The sequence below is a fragment of the Apium graveolens genome, chromosome 10 (assembly GCF_009905375.1).
Source record: "Apium graveolens cultivar Ventura chromosome 10, ASM990537v1, whole genome shotgun sequence".
Taxonomy (NCBI): Eukaryota; Viridiplantae; Streptophyta; class Magnoliopsida; order Apiales; family Apiaceae; genus Apium; species Apium graveolens.
Window position 1 is genome coordinate 207,319,121 of NC_133656.1, and position 16,615 is coordinate 207,335,735.

A 16,615-nucleotide genomic window follows, 5' to 3' on the forward strand; every position below is an offset into this window, starting at 1 on the left:
ACTGCCTATTGTGACTCTGACTGGGGGGGGTGATCCTAACTCTAGGCACTCTCTTACGGGCTATTGTATTTTACTTGGCACCTCTTTGGTTTCTTGGAAATGTAAGAAACAACAAACTGTTTCTCGATCATCTGCTGAGGCAGAATATCGAGCCATGGCTGACACATGTTGTGAGGTCATATGGCTTGTTGCAGTGCTTAAAGATATGTTGGTTTCTCCTGCTCTACCTATTCCTTTCTACTGTGATTCTCAGTCAGCTATTTACATTGCTTCAAATCTTGTCTATCATGAGCGTACAAAGCATATCGAAATTGATTGTCATCTGGTTCGACGTCAATTTGATAGTGGCTTCTTGGTTCCTACACACATTTCTACGTCTTCTCAGCCTGCTGATATGTTCACCAAGGCTCTTGGTGCTACTTTGCTCAAACAACTCAGCTGCAAGTTGAATGTCTGTAATTTCTTTCAGCCTTTCAACTTGAGGGAGGATGCTGAATGAAGTGACAGCACTGCAAGATGACTTGGAACGTTGACTATTCTATTTTAGTTAGTTGACTAGTTTGTTACATTTTGTAGAGCCTATATAAACTAGAGCAGAGCTGTCTTTGTAAACTCTCATTTTTCATTCTTATCAATACAGCTGTCATCTTCTTCTTCGTTTCATCTCTGTTGTTCATGACAGTTTTGACAGTTTCAATGAGTTGAACTCCAATAATATATCTTGGGGACCAAAAATTATGTCCATGTATCAGAAATATTACATTGATGTCGCTAAAATATTAATTTATCATATGTTTTTAGAAAATTTATTTGATATCAAAATCCATCTATCTAATAGTTTCCGGGAAGAGGTCGAATTTTACGGGCTGCGCCATCAAATAAATTGGGCCAAAATAACTTAAGAACCGGTGGCCCAAATAAATCAAGTAGCCCTATGATAACAATAATGTCGGTTATAGTTCAATATTAATGTCGGTCAAAATTTAAATACAAAAAACTCGGCTATTTTTACATTCTCATTCTGTTTTGGAACACAATCCTACTAGGGTTCGGAAATTAATAATTACTAGCTAGTACTATATAAAGGGACACATATCAACGTACGAAGATGTTAAACAAATAAGCAAGGTTACAAATCACAATACAATACATAACAGAGAGATTGTGCTACAACTTGTGATAGATACTACAATGAAGTGTTCAAAAAGAAAGAGAGATAGAGATACAAAATATAATAAATCTGATCGTTATTGTGAGGCTGTTAGGGTTTATATTCCACCATGCAAATTAGCTACAATGATCAAGAAAGTTGAGGACAAGAGTAGCGTAGAGTATCAAAGATTGACATGGGACGCGTTGCGAAAAACTATTAATGGATTAGTCAATAAGGTTAATGCTACCAACATCAAGAATATTGTACCTGAGCTTTTTTCTAAGAATCTTATTCGAGGCAGAGGCTTGTTTTGTCGCGCTTGTATCAAGTCTCAGATGGCTTGTCCTGGCTCTACTGATGTCTTTGCTTCACTTGTCGCGGTCGTTAATGCTAAATTTCCTGATGTTGGTAATTTTTTCTCGAGGAGGATTGTTTTGCAAGTGCAGAAGTCGTATAAGAGGAATGATAAAGGGGCAATTACTAGCTGGTGTTAAGTTTTTAGCACATCTTGTGAATCAACGGGTGGTTTATGAGCTTGTTGCGTTGGAACTACTTACAACATTGTTGGAGAATCCTAGTGATGATAGTGTGGAAGTGGCTGTTGGATTTGTTACAGAATGTGGGTTGATTTTACAAGACCTCTGTCCTCGAGGTTTGCATGGTGTTTTTGAACATTTTCGGGGGATTCTTCATGAAGGAGAGATTGACAAGAGGGTTCAGTTTTTGATTGAAGGTCTGTTTGCTTTAAGAAATGCCAAGTTTCAGGGTTACCCTGCTATCCGTCAGGATCTAGACCTGGTTGAGCAAGAAGATCAGTTGACCCATGAAATATCACTTTTAGATCACATAGATCCTGAGATTGCTTTGGATATTTTCAGGCCTGATACACAGTTTATTGAAAGTGAACAAATCTATGAAAAGTTAAAGAAAACTCTGCTTGGAGAGGAGTCTGAGGATGAAAAAGGCTCGGATGTAGTAACAGATGATGACGAGGATGAAGATGATGAAGTAGAGCAGATGAAAATTAGAGATGAAACAGAGACAAATCTTATGAATCTTCGAAGGACGATATACCTAATAATCATGTCTAGTGCAGATTTTGAGGAAGCTGGTCATAAGCTTTTGAAGCTCAAGCTAGAGCCTGGACAAGAGATGGAGGTATGCATTATGTTGCTAGAATGCTGCAGCCAAGAAAAAACTTATCGCAGATATTATGGTCTTCTCGGTCAAAGATTTTGCCTTTTTAATAAGGTTTATCAGGGAAAGTTTGAGAAGTGCTTTATGCAGCAATATTCAATGATTCACAGGCTTGAGACAAATAAGTTAAGGAATGTGGCAAAATTCTTTGCCCATCTTCTTGTCACCGATTCTCTACCTTGGCATGTTCTAGCTTACATACAGCTGACCGAGGACCACACTACTTCCTCGTCTCGTATTTTCATTAAAATTCTTTTCCAAGAATTATCGGTGATAGGGTATAAGAGACCCGGCTAGAATTCAACTTGGATCTAAAGGATACCAGGCTCGATCGATGGACCGAGACCCCCCTCTCCCAAAACAATCAAATGGAGAGACCAGGCCCGGGCCCATCCCATGACCCGGATCCGGATCCAACCCGGAGCCCAGACCTAATGCCTACCCGGATCCGGATCTGGACTCAGACCACCATGAGGGGGGTCCCAGCAAACACATTCACATCCCACAACCCGCCAAGGAGGGGTACGTGGGCACGTGACTGACAACTATCAACAACCAACATACCAGACAAACAGGGCGCGTGTCAGAAGGTCGTTAGGACACTCTGGAGGTGGTCCTCCCCTAGACACATGTAAACAATCCACCCAAGTCAGGCGCCCTCTGGTCCCAAGATCCAACGGCCCAGATTTGGAGGTAACTACCCCTAAACCCTACCTTGGGGCTATATATACCCCCAAGGCTCAAGAGTTTAGGGGTTGGAAAATATTGACTCTTGCACACTCATACACTCTCATATATTCATAAACACACAGCAGCCATCACATATACACATCCATACACACACACACAACAGCCCCTACGTTACACATACATACCTTCATCTTCTTCAAGGTCCTGTTATTATTCTTACACCGGAGGCGCCGTGGGAGCCAAACCCCCCTTTCGGTGTTGTTTTGCAGGCGTCCAACCGGCATCTACACCTCATCTACGCACAGAAGGTCCAGGAACGCCGTCGGACGGAGCCGCCCGCTCACCGGAGTTATCATTTGGCGCTAGAAGGAGGGGCGCTCCATCCTTGGGTCTCGGTGCCCCTGGATTCATCTTCATCAGCAAACTCTTGAGAGAGTCCACTTTTAAACCTGTAAGAACATAAGCAACCAAACCCTTTCTTGAATATGAATGTTCATTTTAGCGACATTTGTGTGAGCTCGTTACTTTAGGCCACCGTTTGTGTGAGCCCGCTCTTGTTTGTTAAGTTTTGGTTGTTTGGGGTTTGATAGTCTTGGTAATTTTAAAACCCAGAACTGTTTTAGCTTGCATATTTTCTTTTGTGTTCAAGAGCCTGTTGTTCTTGTTTCGTATTATTGTTAGCAAAACCCAGAAAGTTTGCTTGCTGTTATTCTGGAAATTTTTTGTAATCTTGAAAAAACAACCTCAAATCCACATTTGTAGCCTCAAATCTTGGTCAGTTGTTTGTACAATTATGGTAATGGCAAGAGCAGGAAAAAGTACCATCGGTAGGCCCTCCGCCAGTACCCATATTCAGGATCAAGACCCCTCTCAAGTTCAAGAACCTGGAGTAGACAGGGAGACCTTCCAGGAGCAACCACTGACGCAGCATACCCCGGTCAGGGATGCTAGAAATGTCATAGAGCTCAATCAGTACAGTACACCAATGTTCCAGTTGCAGAGGAGCATATGGCTAACTTAACAAGCCATGAACTTGTTGAAGCAATCAGGCTCTACAAAGATGAACAAGCCCGGGCTCAGATAGAATTTGAACAAGATGATGAGCAAGAAGAGTCTGGGGACTCTCAGCAATCCAGGAGATCTGTCTTCGACCGAATTGGGGCTAAGGCAAAGAAGAATCAAAAAGGGCCTAGTAAGAAGGAGACAGAAGCAACCAGAAAGAAAAAGTTAGAAGAAATCAGAGAACAGATAAGAAAGGAAGAAGAGGAAAAGCTGGAGCAAAAAATTCAGAAAAGAATGCAGCTGGAGGAGGAGAGGCTCCTAGCTAAAACAAGAGGCAAAAGAACTCGGAGGGACCCTACCCGCGAACTCATTTCTGATGACGAAGAGGGGGGTCAGAAGGATCTTAAAGACATGATTTATGAGCTCCAGAGAAAAATGGAGAAAGATTTCGGGTTGGAAGTTGGGGAGACCCTCACGCCATTCAGCCACTCCCTAGAAGCCATACCTCGACAGAAAAATCTCAAACACTACAACTTCGACTCTTTTGATGGACTGGGGGATCCGGAAGAGCACCTCAACTACTTCGAACAGATAGCTCAGATATACTATTACAATGACTTGACGAAATCCAGATTCTTCGCCTCGACCCTCAAAGGGGGGGCTCAAAGATGGTTCAGCAGAATCCCATCAAGAAGCATCCACTCCTAGAAAGAATTCAGAGGAGCCTTCCTTAGAAGATTCAGAGCCAATAAAACACATGAAATACACATGTGCCACCTGGAGACAATCCGCCAGTATGATAACGAAGCACTCTCAGCCTATATGCGGAGGTTCCAGGAAGCCATCAACAAAGTTTCGAATCTCGATGAAAGGGAGGCTCTATGCATATTTCGAAGAAACCTGGATTCAGAACACAATGAGAGGTATATTGTGGAGTTGATAAACAAAGAGCCCCAAAGCTTGGCCGCTGCTTATTCTATGGCAGCTCGGTTCATAAAAGAAACAGATGTTCTCCAGGCGATGAGAATGACTCGGAATGGAGGAAACAGGAACAAATCTTCTGATGACCGACCGAAAGGGGGTTACCATCAGGAGAAAAAGTTCAAACAAAGCAACCAAACCCAGCAAACAAATGTGGTACAAAACACCCCAATATTCCAAAGATTGGGTCCTAAAACAGAATCCAAAGGTGATCCCAGTCCACCTAGGCAGGCAAGGGAGCCTAGGCAAGAGCCAGAGTGGACACCACTAAACAGGACCCGGGAAGAGATACTGAAGGAGATCAAGGGAAAGCCATTCTACTACCCTCCGAAGCCAATGCAGACTCCCCCGGAGAGCAGGCCTTACAACAGGCAGTGCGACTATCATGAAACCCATGGGCACAAGACTGAAAATTGTCTCTCTTTAAAATACTTCATTGAAGATCAAGTCAAGAAAGGCAACCTCAATCAATACATCTCAAGGGAGAAAAACCAGAGAGAAGAAAGGCAAAGAAAAGGTAAGAATGTGGTGAATGTGGTCCTAGGAGGTTGACACTCCCCCCTAGGAGCCCGGGCTCAGGAGATGAAGTGTTCTCCATTCAATCCTACCCGGAGATGATGATCTCATTCAGCAGCAAGGATTATGAAGGGGTCAACCCGAATCACAACGAAGCCCCGGTGGTAACACTTGATATCTTTGACAACGAAGTGAGAAGGATGCTGATTGATAACGGATCTTCAGTGAACATACTCTTCAAGCATACTATGGACAGAATGAGGCTTGGTAGCGTACGCTCCAATGAATGCCAAGAGGACCCTCTGTATGGGTTCGGGAACAACTTGGTCCTGATCCAGGGTACCTTATACTTACCAGTCATATTCGGATCGGGCCCAAACCAAATTACCCATTTGATAAAGTTCTACGTGATTAATACTCCTTCATCCTACAACGGCATAATCGGGCGCTCAGCCCTGACCAGGATCCAAGCAATCACATCCATATCACACTTGAAAATCAAATTCCCAACTCCAACCGGAGTAGGAGAAATCAAGGGAGACTATGAGGTAGCTGAAAGATATTATAGCCAGGCTCTGGTAATGGCTGAAACTCATCAAGACAACAAGAGAAAGGCTGTGGTGCTCCGGAAACAGCAAAGTATTAAGAAACATCGCCCACACTCAAGGGATGATGCCAGAAAAGAAGTTCAGATCATAGAGTCCCTCTCAGACCCAAAAGCAACCAAACAAAGCTCAGAAGAGCAAAAAAGCAACCAAGTCATAGAAGGGATTGAATTGGGCCTAGGCCTTGGCCAAACCAACCCTACTGTGGAAGCAACCAACCCAGAAATGATTGAAGAAAGAAACAATAAAGAGATGACAGCCCGGGCTCAGATTTATATGAAGAAGAATACAGAGGCTCGGATCCAGCAGATGGTATCAAACATGGATCAATCAAAGATAGAGGCAGCTGTTGAAACGGAAACAATTCTGATCAATAAAAGCGATCCTTCCAAAAAGATAAAGATAGGATCCGGGCTCGAGGCTAATTTCAGAAATGACCTGGTATCACTACTTCAAGGGTACTCTGACATATTTGCGTGGACACCAAGAGACATGCCCGGGTTGGATGAATCCATAGCGATGCATAGCTTGGACGTCAACCCCGAGAGGAAGCCAGTCAAGCAAAAGAGAAGAAATTTTGCCCCAGAAAGGCAGAAAGCAATCGATGAAGAAATTGAGAAACTACTCAAAGCCGGAATAATATGCGAAGTCAAGTACCCGGAATGGATGGCAAATATAGTAATGGTGAAAAAAGCAAACGGAAAATGGAGAATGTGTATCGACTACACAGACCTGAACAGTGCATGCCCCAAAGACCCCTACCCCTTGCCAAACATTGATCAATTGATCGATGCAACTTCTGGGCACGTAATGCTAAGTTTCATGGACGCCTACTCGGGGTACAACCAGATAATGATGAATCCCAAGGATATCCTAAAGACAACCTTCATCACCCACAAGGCGGTCTATGCCTATGTGATGTTGCCTTTCGGATTGACCAATGCGGGAACAACATATCAAAGAGCAATGGATAAAATCTTCAAAGACCAGATTGGAAGGAACCTGGAATCATATGTCGACAACATGATTGCAAAGTCTACAAGCATCCCCGGGCACATAGGAGACCTGAGAGAATGCTTCGACAACTTGAAAAAATACTCACTCGGGCTCAATCCAGAAAAATGCACATTCGGAGTAGGGGCAGGAAAATTCCTTGGATTCATGATAAGCAACCGGGGGATTGAGGCCAACCCAGAAAAGATAAAGGCAATCCAAGAGATGAAGGCCCCCAGAACACAAAAAGATGTGCAGAAGCTAGCAGGGTCACTGGCTGCACTAAGAAGATTCATCTCCAAGCTAGCTGAAAGATGCCTACCCTTCTTTGACCTGTTAAAAGGAGCAACCAACAAGAGAGAAGTTAATTGGAGCCCAGAGTGCCATAGCGCATTCGAAGAAATCAAAAGGTACCTTTCTCAACCCCTTGTGTTAACCAAAGCTCAACCCGGGGAGCCCATATCCCTTTACCTGTCAGCAGGGGCCCTTGCAGTTGGGGCAGCCTTGATCAGGGAAGAGAATGGCAAACAGCAACCAGTCTATTATGTGAGCCAAGTGCTAAAAGATGCAGAGACCCGGTACCCAAGGCTAGAAAAGTTTGCTTTTGCCTTGGTCATAGCATCCAGGAAGCTCAGACACTACTTCCAGGGAAGGGAGATACGAGTTGTAACCAATCAACCCTTAAAGAAGATAATACACAAGCCAGATGTGTCAGGGAGGTTGGTAAATTGGGCAGTTGAGCTAAGTCAGTTCAATCTGAGTTTCATTCCTAGAACAGCAATCAAAGCCCAGGCTCTAGCTGATTTCATCATAGAATGCAATTTCCCGGAAGAAGAGCCTGAGCCCATGAGCATTGACCCTGAGATGAACACAGATCAAGGAATAGAAGTCTGGGCTCTCAAAGTTGATGGTTCATCAACCAATGAAAGATCAGGAGTCGGCCTCATACTAAAGAGCCCAGAAGGATTCACAATCCAAACAGCAATATCCTTCGGCTTCTCAGCAACAAATAACCAGGCAGAGTACGAGGTCTTGATTGCAGGGTTGAAGCTAGCAAGAACACTCAGGATACAGGATCTTAAAATCTACAGCGACTCCCAGATCGTGGTAAAGCAAACAAACGGCGAGTACATAGCCAAGGATCCAGTTCTAGCCAAGTACCAGGCTCTGGTCCAAAGCTACATCGCCTTGATACCAAAAATACAAGTCATCCAAATCTGCAGAGAGGAAAATTCAGAAGCTGATACACTATCTAAGCTTGTTCAAAATTCATCAGATTTGGATTGCTCCGTCTACTTCGAAGAATTGCAGAAATCGAGCACAGAGTCTGAAGAAGTCATGGAAATAGACAACAGTCCGAATTGGATGACTCCATTCATTGACTACCTGGAGAAGGGAGAGCTCCCGGAGGATAAAGGGAAGGCTCAAAGGTTAAAGGCAAAAGCTTCAAAATTCTTCATCGAAGAGGGTATACTCTATCGCCGGACCTTCTCATCCCCAATCCTGAAGTGCATAGGCCTAGGAGAGGCATAGTACTGCCTTATAGAAGTTCATGAAGGAATCTGCGGGGACCACATATCCGCGAAGGCCCTAGCTCACAAAATTATAAGACAAGGGTACTACTGGCCTACTATCCACCAGGATTCAGTAGACTTTATGAAAAAGTGTAAGAAATGCCAGTTATTCAGCAATGTGACCCGGATGAGCCTCGTCCTACCCTCCTCTGTCTTATCACCAATCCCATTTACCGTATGGGGCATCGATATCATGGGACCCTTTCCCAGGGCCAGAGGTGACCTCAGATACTTACTGGTCTCAATTGATTATATGACAAAATGGGTAAAGGCAAAGGCAATGAGAACAATAAACCAACAAGACTGCATCAAGTTCATGGACAACATATTGATGAGGTTTGGGATCCCGAGAGTACTGGTCTCAGATAATGGTCCGCAGTTTGTTGGTTCAGAATTCGAATCCTACCTTCAAGAAAGGGGTATCCGGCACAAGAAGTCATATGTAGCCTACCCTCAAGGAAATGGCCAAGTTGAAGTAACAAATCGAATACTTCTTAGGGGGATAGAGAAGAGACTCAGGGAAAGCAAAACCAAATGGCCAGAAGAATTGCCTAATGTGCTCTGGGCATACAGAACAAGCCCCAGAACAAGCACAAGAGAAACCCCCTTCAAGTTGGCTTATGGAACTGAAGCCATGCTACCAATTGAAGTAGGATCCCCTTCCCATCGAGCAATCAACTTTGATGAGATAGAAAATGAGGAGGGGCTGAGAACGAATATTGAGCTAATTGATGAAGTCCGAGACCAGGCAGTGGCAAGAATGGAAAAGTATAAGCAGAAAATAAGAGAGCACTTCAGCAAGAAGTCCCGAGTCAAAAACTTTCAAGTTGGAGACCTGGTCCTTCGAGACACGGAAGCTTCAGACCCCACCAACATTGGGAAGCTAATGCCAAAGTGGGAAGGCCCATACAAAGTCAAGGAAGTTCTAAGGCCAGGAACATACAAGCTCATGAACATGGATGAGTCTGAAGTACCAAATACATGGCATGGACTCAGGCTCAGAAAGTTTTACCAGTAGAAAAAGCAACCAGAACTTGTAGCCTATGGCAAGCAACCAATCCATGATCCCGAATTTTGTATGAAAAAATTTTCAAATCAATGAAAAGAATTTTCCTTTCTTAGAAAGTTATTACTTTTAAATTACCAGTTATGGAAGCAAAAAACAACCCGGGTACGTTCTCATACCCGGGTTGGAAGCAAAAAACAAAGGCAACCACTATTTGCTTAGAAAATTTCTAAGTAAATGGAGCAATCACCAATCCGGATTAGACATACCCGAATTGAAAGCAAAGTTAAAAGCAAAAAACAACCCGGATAAGCATTCAAATCCGGGTTGCAAACAACCATTATATACTTAGGTAACCCTCCAAGTACATAAAGCAAAAAAGCAAACACCAACCCGGATAACAATTCGAATCCGGGTTGAAAACTACAATTATGTAAAGCAAACAAGTAAACATCAAACCGGGACGGTTTTATACCCGGAATGAAAGCAAATTTCAAAGCAAAATCAACCCGGATAAGCATTCGAATCCGGGTTAGAAACAACCATTATGCACTTATATTTCCCAAGTACATAAAGCAAAAAACAATACTTCAACTCGGGTGGGTATCATACCCGGATTGAAAGTAATTCCAAGAGCAAAAATCATGTTACAGGAATTCAAATCCGGATAAGACTTCATACCCGGAACAATCCGGTTATAAAGCCCATCCGGATCGGGGGCCTGATACACAGCCCGGATCAAGGGCATTTGTGCAAGGATCCGGACAGCCTATAAAAATTAAAACTACAGATGGAAAAGCAAATATTTTCAACAATGGAAGGAAAGTACAAGGCAACGAAAGTAAAATCTAAAGCAGAATCCGGATTGCCTTCAATCCGGAACAAATCCAAATATTACAGATAGTTCAAATCAAAGTACGAGAATGGGAAATCCTAGAAAACGAAATTACAAGGGCTGGGCCCGAGAAGCTTAGCAAAGTTGGTCCGGATCTAAAGGAAGCTGGGGCTCAGACCATCATAGGGTTCCGGTTCCCCCTGACCCTGCTCCACTGCGGCCTTTGCAGCAAGGAACTCCTGGATGAAGCTCTCCCAGGACGCCAAGGGGTCGGTCTTCATGTGGCGCTCAGCAACGACCCAGGGCCTACGGACTTCGGGAACCCCGGCCTGAGCAACCTCAAAGTCATAAACATCGCTGGCCTTGAATTCGACAATTATAGCCTCCTTGTTCAAATTTTCCTTGGTAGCAAGTTCAGCTTTGAGTTTCTCCACTTCTTTGGCAAGCCCTTCAGCCCGGTCCTCAGAATCTTTCAGCTTCTCATTCAACCCAGACTCCACCATACGGAATCCCTCCCGGGCCTCCTCCAGCTCTCCCTTCAAGGTATCGGCACGTATCTTCTCGGCGTTAGTCCGGTTGTTGGCCTCCCGGATCTCAGTAAAAGCAACATCAGAACAGATGGATATGGCGCTCTCGAGCTGAGAAAAATAAAAAATATATATATAATAAGCCAAGTACAGAATAAACTGGGGGGAATAATCCAGAACTAAGAACTCAGAAATTCAGAAATCACCTGCCCTCATTGACCTGTAACCCTCTTCAAGGCAGCCACCATGCTGTACCCCTCAACCTCCTCCCAGTCATCTTCGGAGGGGATACTGGACATGAACCCGGCTAGGTCGATTAGAGATTTGGTACTTATCTTCACGGCCTCTCCATCGGGCCCTCTGCCTTCCGAATCACATACAACCCGGTTGGAAACCACAGCTTTGCCCCGGGGTGGCTTGGTAGGAACAGATTTTTTTTTCTTCCTTGGGGGGGTCATCACCGCCCGGAATCTCCTGGACCTCGGGCTCAGACTCGTGGCCCGGATCCGGGATGTTCTGAGGGATGGAGGACTCGGCCCCTCCCTCAATATCTGCGGAGCCAGATCCGGGACTAGGGGCTCCCTTGCTTGTCTTAAAGGCCAGCCCGAGAGTGTTGAAAGCGGCAGCATATGTAGAAGAAGACATGATTTTCAAAAAATTGCGGTTGAAATGAGGCAGACCTGGAAATGAAACAAAGGGAGATTAAAGACCGGATCGAAGGCAAAAAACTTATGCAAACAGATTACAAGCAAACTGGACCTCGATCCGGATCATCAAGCTGGGTGAAAGAGATCCGGATCAGAGGCAAAAAACTTATGCAAACAGATTAAAAGCAAACTGGACCTCGATCCGGATCATCAAGCTGGGTGAAAGAGATCTGGATCAAAGGCAAAAAACTTATGAAAACAGATTACAAGCAAACTGTACCTTGATCCGGATCATCAAGCTGGGTGAAAGAGATCCAGATCAGAAGCAAAAAAAAAAACTTATGCAAACGAGTTACAAGCAAACTAGACCTTGATCCGGATCATTAAGCTAAGTGAAAGAGATCCGGATCAAGGGAAAGCATCTTAACCACAATAAAAAAGAAAAAGGAAAAATGGCCCGGGTCCGCTGGAGGAGAGGGGGATCCGGGTCAAGAGCAGCATAAATTAAGGAAAAACTTACAGCCAATATTAAAAAGCAGCTTATGGTTCATAAATGTATCCCGAGTCGGTTGAAACTCGAGAGAATCACAGAAACATCTGATCTGGGTAACAGCCCGGTCTTCAAGCACAACCGGGTTGAACTTAGTTTGAACTCCCTCAGTCGTGAAATAAGGGAGGTAAGCCAAGTCAAATCCCTTCAGGAGGATGATCTCCCCATTCAAGTACTTCAAAGAAGACTGGTGCATTATTGGCTTGGCTCTACCCGGGCCATAACTACACTCCGAGGCCCGGAACCTGATCTCATAAAAAGGTTTCTGACTCGACTTAGAGAGATAGAAAATCTGGTGGAAGAGCTTCAAAGTGGGCAAGAATCCGGATTTGTTGCAGCAAGCGATGAAACAGGTCATCGACTTTATCCCATTCGGGGTGATTTGCATCGGGGATATCCTGTACACATGCTTGCAGAGGTGCTTGATGAACATATGGCACCGGGGGCTCCACCCGGATCTGAGATATTCCATCCAGACCGGGACAAAACCATCTTCCGGCCGATGATAGATCCTCTCATGGGGTTCTAGCCATCTCCACTCAATATCTGGGGTCAACTGGAAAGCAGCCCGGACCGCCTCGTTCATCTCACTCGGATCAGCCTCAGAGAACGAGTCCTTCAACTGGTAGTGATCCCGGCTTATAGGAAACTCAGCAAACATCCTCTCGAGAGCTTCCTGATTATATACCCCGAGATGATCGTCGGGTTGTCTATCATATCTAACCCGGCTATAATAGACCTCGTTTTCGATCTCGGTCGACTTTTCAACAAAGTGATACTTCACATCTATCCAGTACCCCTCGGGCGTGAAGGGAACTGAGCCCCCAGGCATTCTCTTATACCTGAACTTTGAGATTATCTCGGTGGAAGGAGAAGCTTTCTTAACCATCTCTACCCGGATCTGTTCTCTACCAGATGAATCCGAATCACTCTCCTCTCTAGAAAAGTGTGGGTAGCAGTTATAGACTTTTCTAGCCCGCTCCTTGATCCGGACCATATACCTATTAAAATGAAGGTCAGTTAGCCTGGTCCCTAAATATTTTATTGATTTCGCTAAGAGGTCTGGATCAAGTGCGTTATGTTAGTAATAGCATAACCTAATGATCCGGACCACCAATGCAAGTCCAACCCGGAAAAACATCAACGATCCGGATCATGTTAACTACAACCCAAAAATCAAGCAACCATGGACCCGGATCCTGGTGGCAAATACCCGGAACCGGATCCATAGCAGCCAAAAACTTAAAAACAGACCCATGTACCCAGAACCCGGACCCATATTAACCAAAATCAAATTACAAATCCTAAGGCATACAATACAACCCAAATAGACTAAACCATATCCGGGTCTGATACCTCTACCCGGATCCAGAACAAAAATAATAACCCACAAACAGCAACCTCGAGAATCAAAAAGTAAAAAATGCACAACAAACATATACATACATATATTTCCATCAAGAACACGAAGAACACAATCAAAAACCCCAGAAAACCCGAACACAAAACCCAATTTCTGTGCAAAAACATAACAAAAAAGCCAAAAACTACAGATCCAAACAAAGAAAACCACAAAACAACAACACCAATCACAAAATATAACCACAGAGGCCGATTTGTACTCCAAAATCACGAACGGAATATGAAACTCGAGCATGCATTAATTTAAAGAAAAAACGAAAGGAATCAAGAAAAGAGACTAAAAAGGGGAAGAGAAGAGCTTACAAATCGCGACCAAAAGAGAAGGAACAGCGGCACGGCGGCGGAAATCTCCGGCAAGAAACGCAAGACTTCGAAAGAAAAGGGAGACTGTTGGGCTTCGTTTATATCTTTTTTGTGAGATAAAAGAAAAAATGAAAGAAGAAACCGGCTTTTTATAGGCCCTGGAGAATAAATAGCCCCTGCCACGTGGCAGGGTATGGCTGGCTGGAAAATCAGTTACAAAACCAAAAAGCAAAAAATCCCTTGGTTTGCCCATGTATTTATATTTTATATACACGAATATTAAAGCACTTTTAAACCCCTCAATGATCGTGGGGCGGGTTTCTAGGGAGTAACTGCCCAAAATTCAAATTCGAAAGGGGGGGAAATGAGCAAAACCGTTTCCAAATCCCAAACTTTTCAAATTCCACAGCCCAGGACCCGGATCATTGTCAACCAGATGCATTTTTAAAGCAACCATTCTACTTAATCTGGATTGGTATCCATTACACCAGATCCAGATTGGGGGGCAACCGCCAACCAGGAGCATAATTTTTTCTGAATCAACCATTCTACCAGATCCGGATTGGTATCCATTACACCATATCCGGATTGGGTGGCAACCAGGAGCAGAAATTTTTCTGAAGCAACTATTCTACCTTAATCCGGATTGGTATCCATTACACCAGATCCGGATTGGGGGGCAACCAGGAGTAGAAATTTTTCTGAAGCAACTATTCTACCTTAAACCGGATTGGTATCCATTACACCAAATCCGGATTGGGGGGCAACCGGGAGCAGAAATTTTTCTCCAAGGCAACTACGTAATTCTAATCTACTCCCTCATCCAGAAAATCTGCATAAGGGAGTGGGGGGCAAATGATAGGGTATAAGAGACCCGGCTAGGATTCAACTTGGATCTAAAGGATACCAGGCTCGATCGATGGACCGAGACCCCCCTCTCCCAGAACAATCAAATGGAGAGACCAGGCCCGGGCCCATCCCATGACCCGGATCCGGATCCAACCCGGAGCCCAGACCTAATGCCTACCCGGATCCGGATCTGGACTCAGACCACCATGAGGGGGGTCCCAGCAAACACATTCACATCACACGACCTGCCAAGGAGGGGTACGTGGGCACGTGACTGACAGCTATCAACAACCAACACACCAGACAAGCACGACGCGTGTCCGAAGGCCGTTAGGACACTCTGGAGGTGGTCATCCCCTGGACACGTGTAAGCAATCCACCCAAGTCAAGCGCCCTCTGGTCCCAAGATCCAACGGCCCAGATTTGGAGGTAACTACCCCTAAACCCTACCTTGGGGCTATATATACCCCCAAGGCTGAAGAGTTTAGGGGTTGGAAAATATTGACTCTTGCACACTCACACGCTCTCATATATTCATAAACACACAGCAGCCATCACATATACACATCCATACACACACAGCAGCCCCTACGTTACACATACATACCTTCATCTTCTTCAAGGCCCTGTTCTTATTCTTACACCGGAGGCGCCGTGGGAGTCAAACCCCCCTTTCGGTGTTGTTTTGCAGGCGCCCAACCGGCAGCTACACCTCATCCACGCACAGAAGGTCCAGGAACGCCGTCGGACGGAGCCGCCCGCTCACCGGAGTTATCAATCGGAGCACCTTGGCATTCGCCTTCTGAATGAGAGGCTCAACAATGATCCTAAAGTAAGTACAGGAGTCTTTGGAGTCAATTTTTCGCAAAGACAATCCCAAGAACACAAGATTTTCAATCAACTTTTTAACGAGTATTGGGCTTGGTGGCATCACTGAAAATTTGAGAGAGTACTTGAAGAAAATGCCTCGCCTTATCATGCATCAGCAAAAGCCAGTTGCTGAATCTGAAGATGACTCTGTATCTTGTTCCGATTCAGAATCAGGTTTATCAAGCACAGGAAGCAAAAGGAATGATAGACGGAAGAAGAGAAGGAGATTTTAAAGAAGAAACTAGCAAGCCTGAACTCTGTCCCAAATTTGTACATTTATCTCCTGAAGAAAATGAAAGTTTCTAGATTTTGGCTGAAACAATAGATCTGCAGTAACTATTTACCTCCATGACCAAAGTCTGATATCCAATTTCTTAATCTTTTATGGAATTAAGTGTATAGAACTTTATGTCTTAGGCTCGAAGAAGTAGTAATGAATATTGTACAAGTGTAGGACCTCAGTACTATGTTGCTGGTTTTCAAGTTCCTGCCTCTTTGTGTAAAGCTTATCTGGTTTTAATAAACAGCTTCATAAATGAAAGAGCTTCTGTTTTCTCTCATTCACAAAGCTTCAACTGCGTTATTATATTTTTTTTGGTTTCTGTTGTCATTGTTACATTTTACTTTAATTTGTAATCTCCTGCATCATCAAAATGGCTTCACAATCCCTACAAACTCTATGGCCATAAGATTTAAGTTGTATGCTTTCTGGTGTGTTGTTAATTTAAGTTGGGGAGTGAGTCGAGGGCTTTAGGTCAGAAGGGAATGTATTCTGGAACAATTGTTCTTCAGCCTATTGCTGAATGGAGGCATTGATTGTTCGGTGAGTGCAGGAGAGGAATTTAAAGCAGATTCTTCTTGTGAATTAACCTAGACTGCGCTAGAAAATTATCCT

General features: G+C 44.2%; 1 pseudogene; it reads left to right on the forward strand.

Moving 5' to 3' along the window:
- The first annotated feature begins 1,191 nt into the window (after positions 1-1,191).
- On the forward strand, positions 1,192-16,280 carry LOC141691725 (uncharacterized; annotated as a pseudogene).
- The last annotated feature ends 335 nt before the right edge of the window (positions 16,281-16,615 follow it).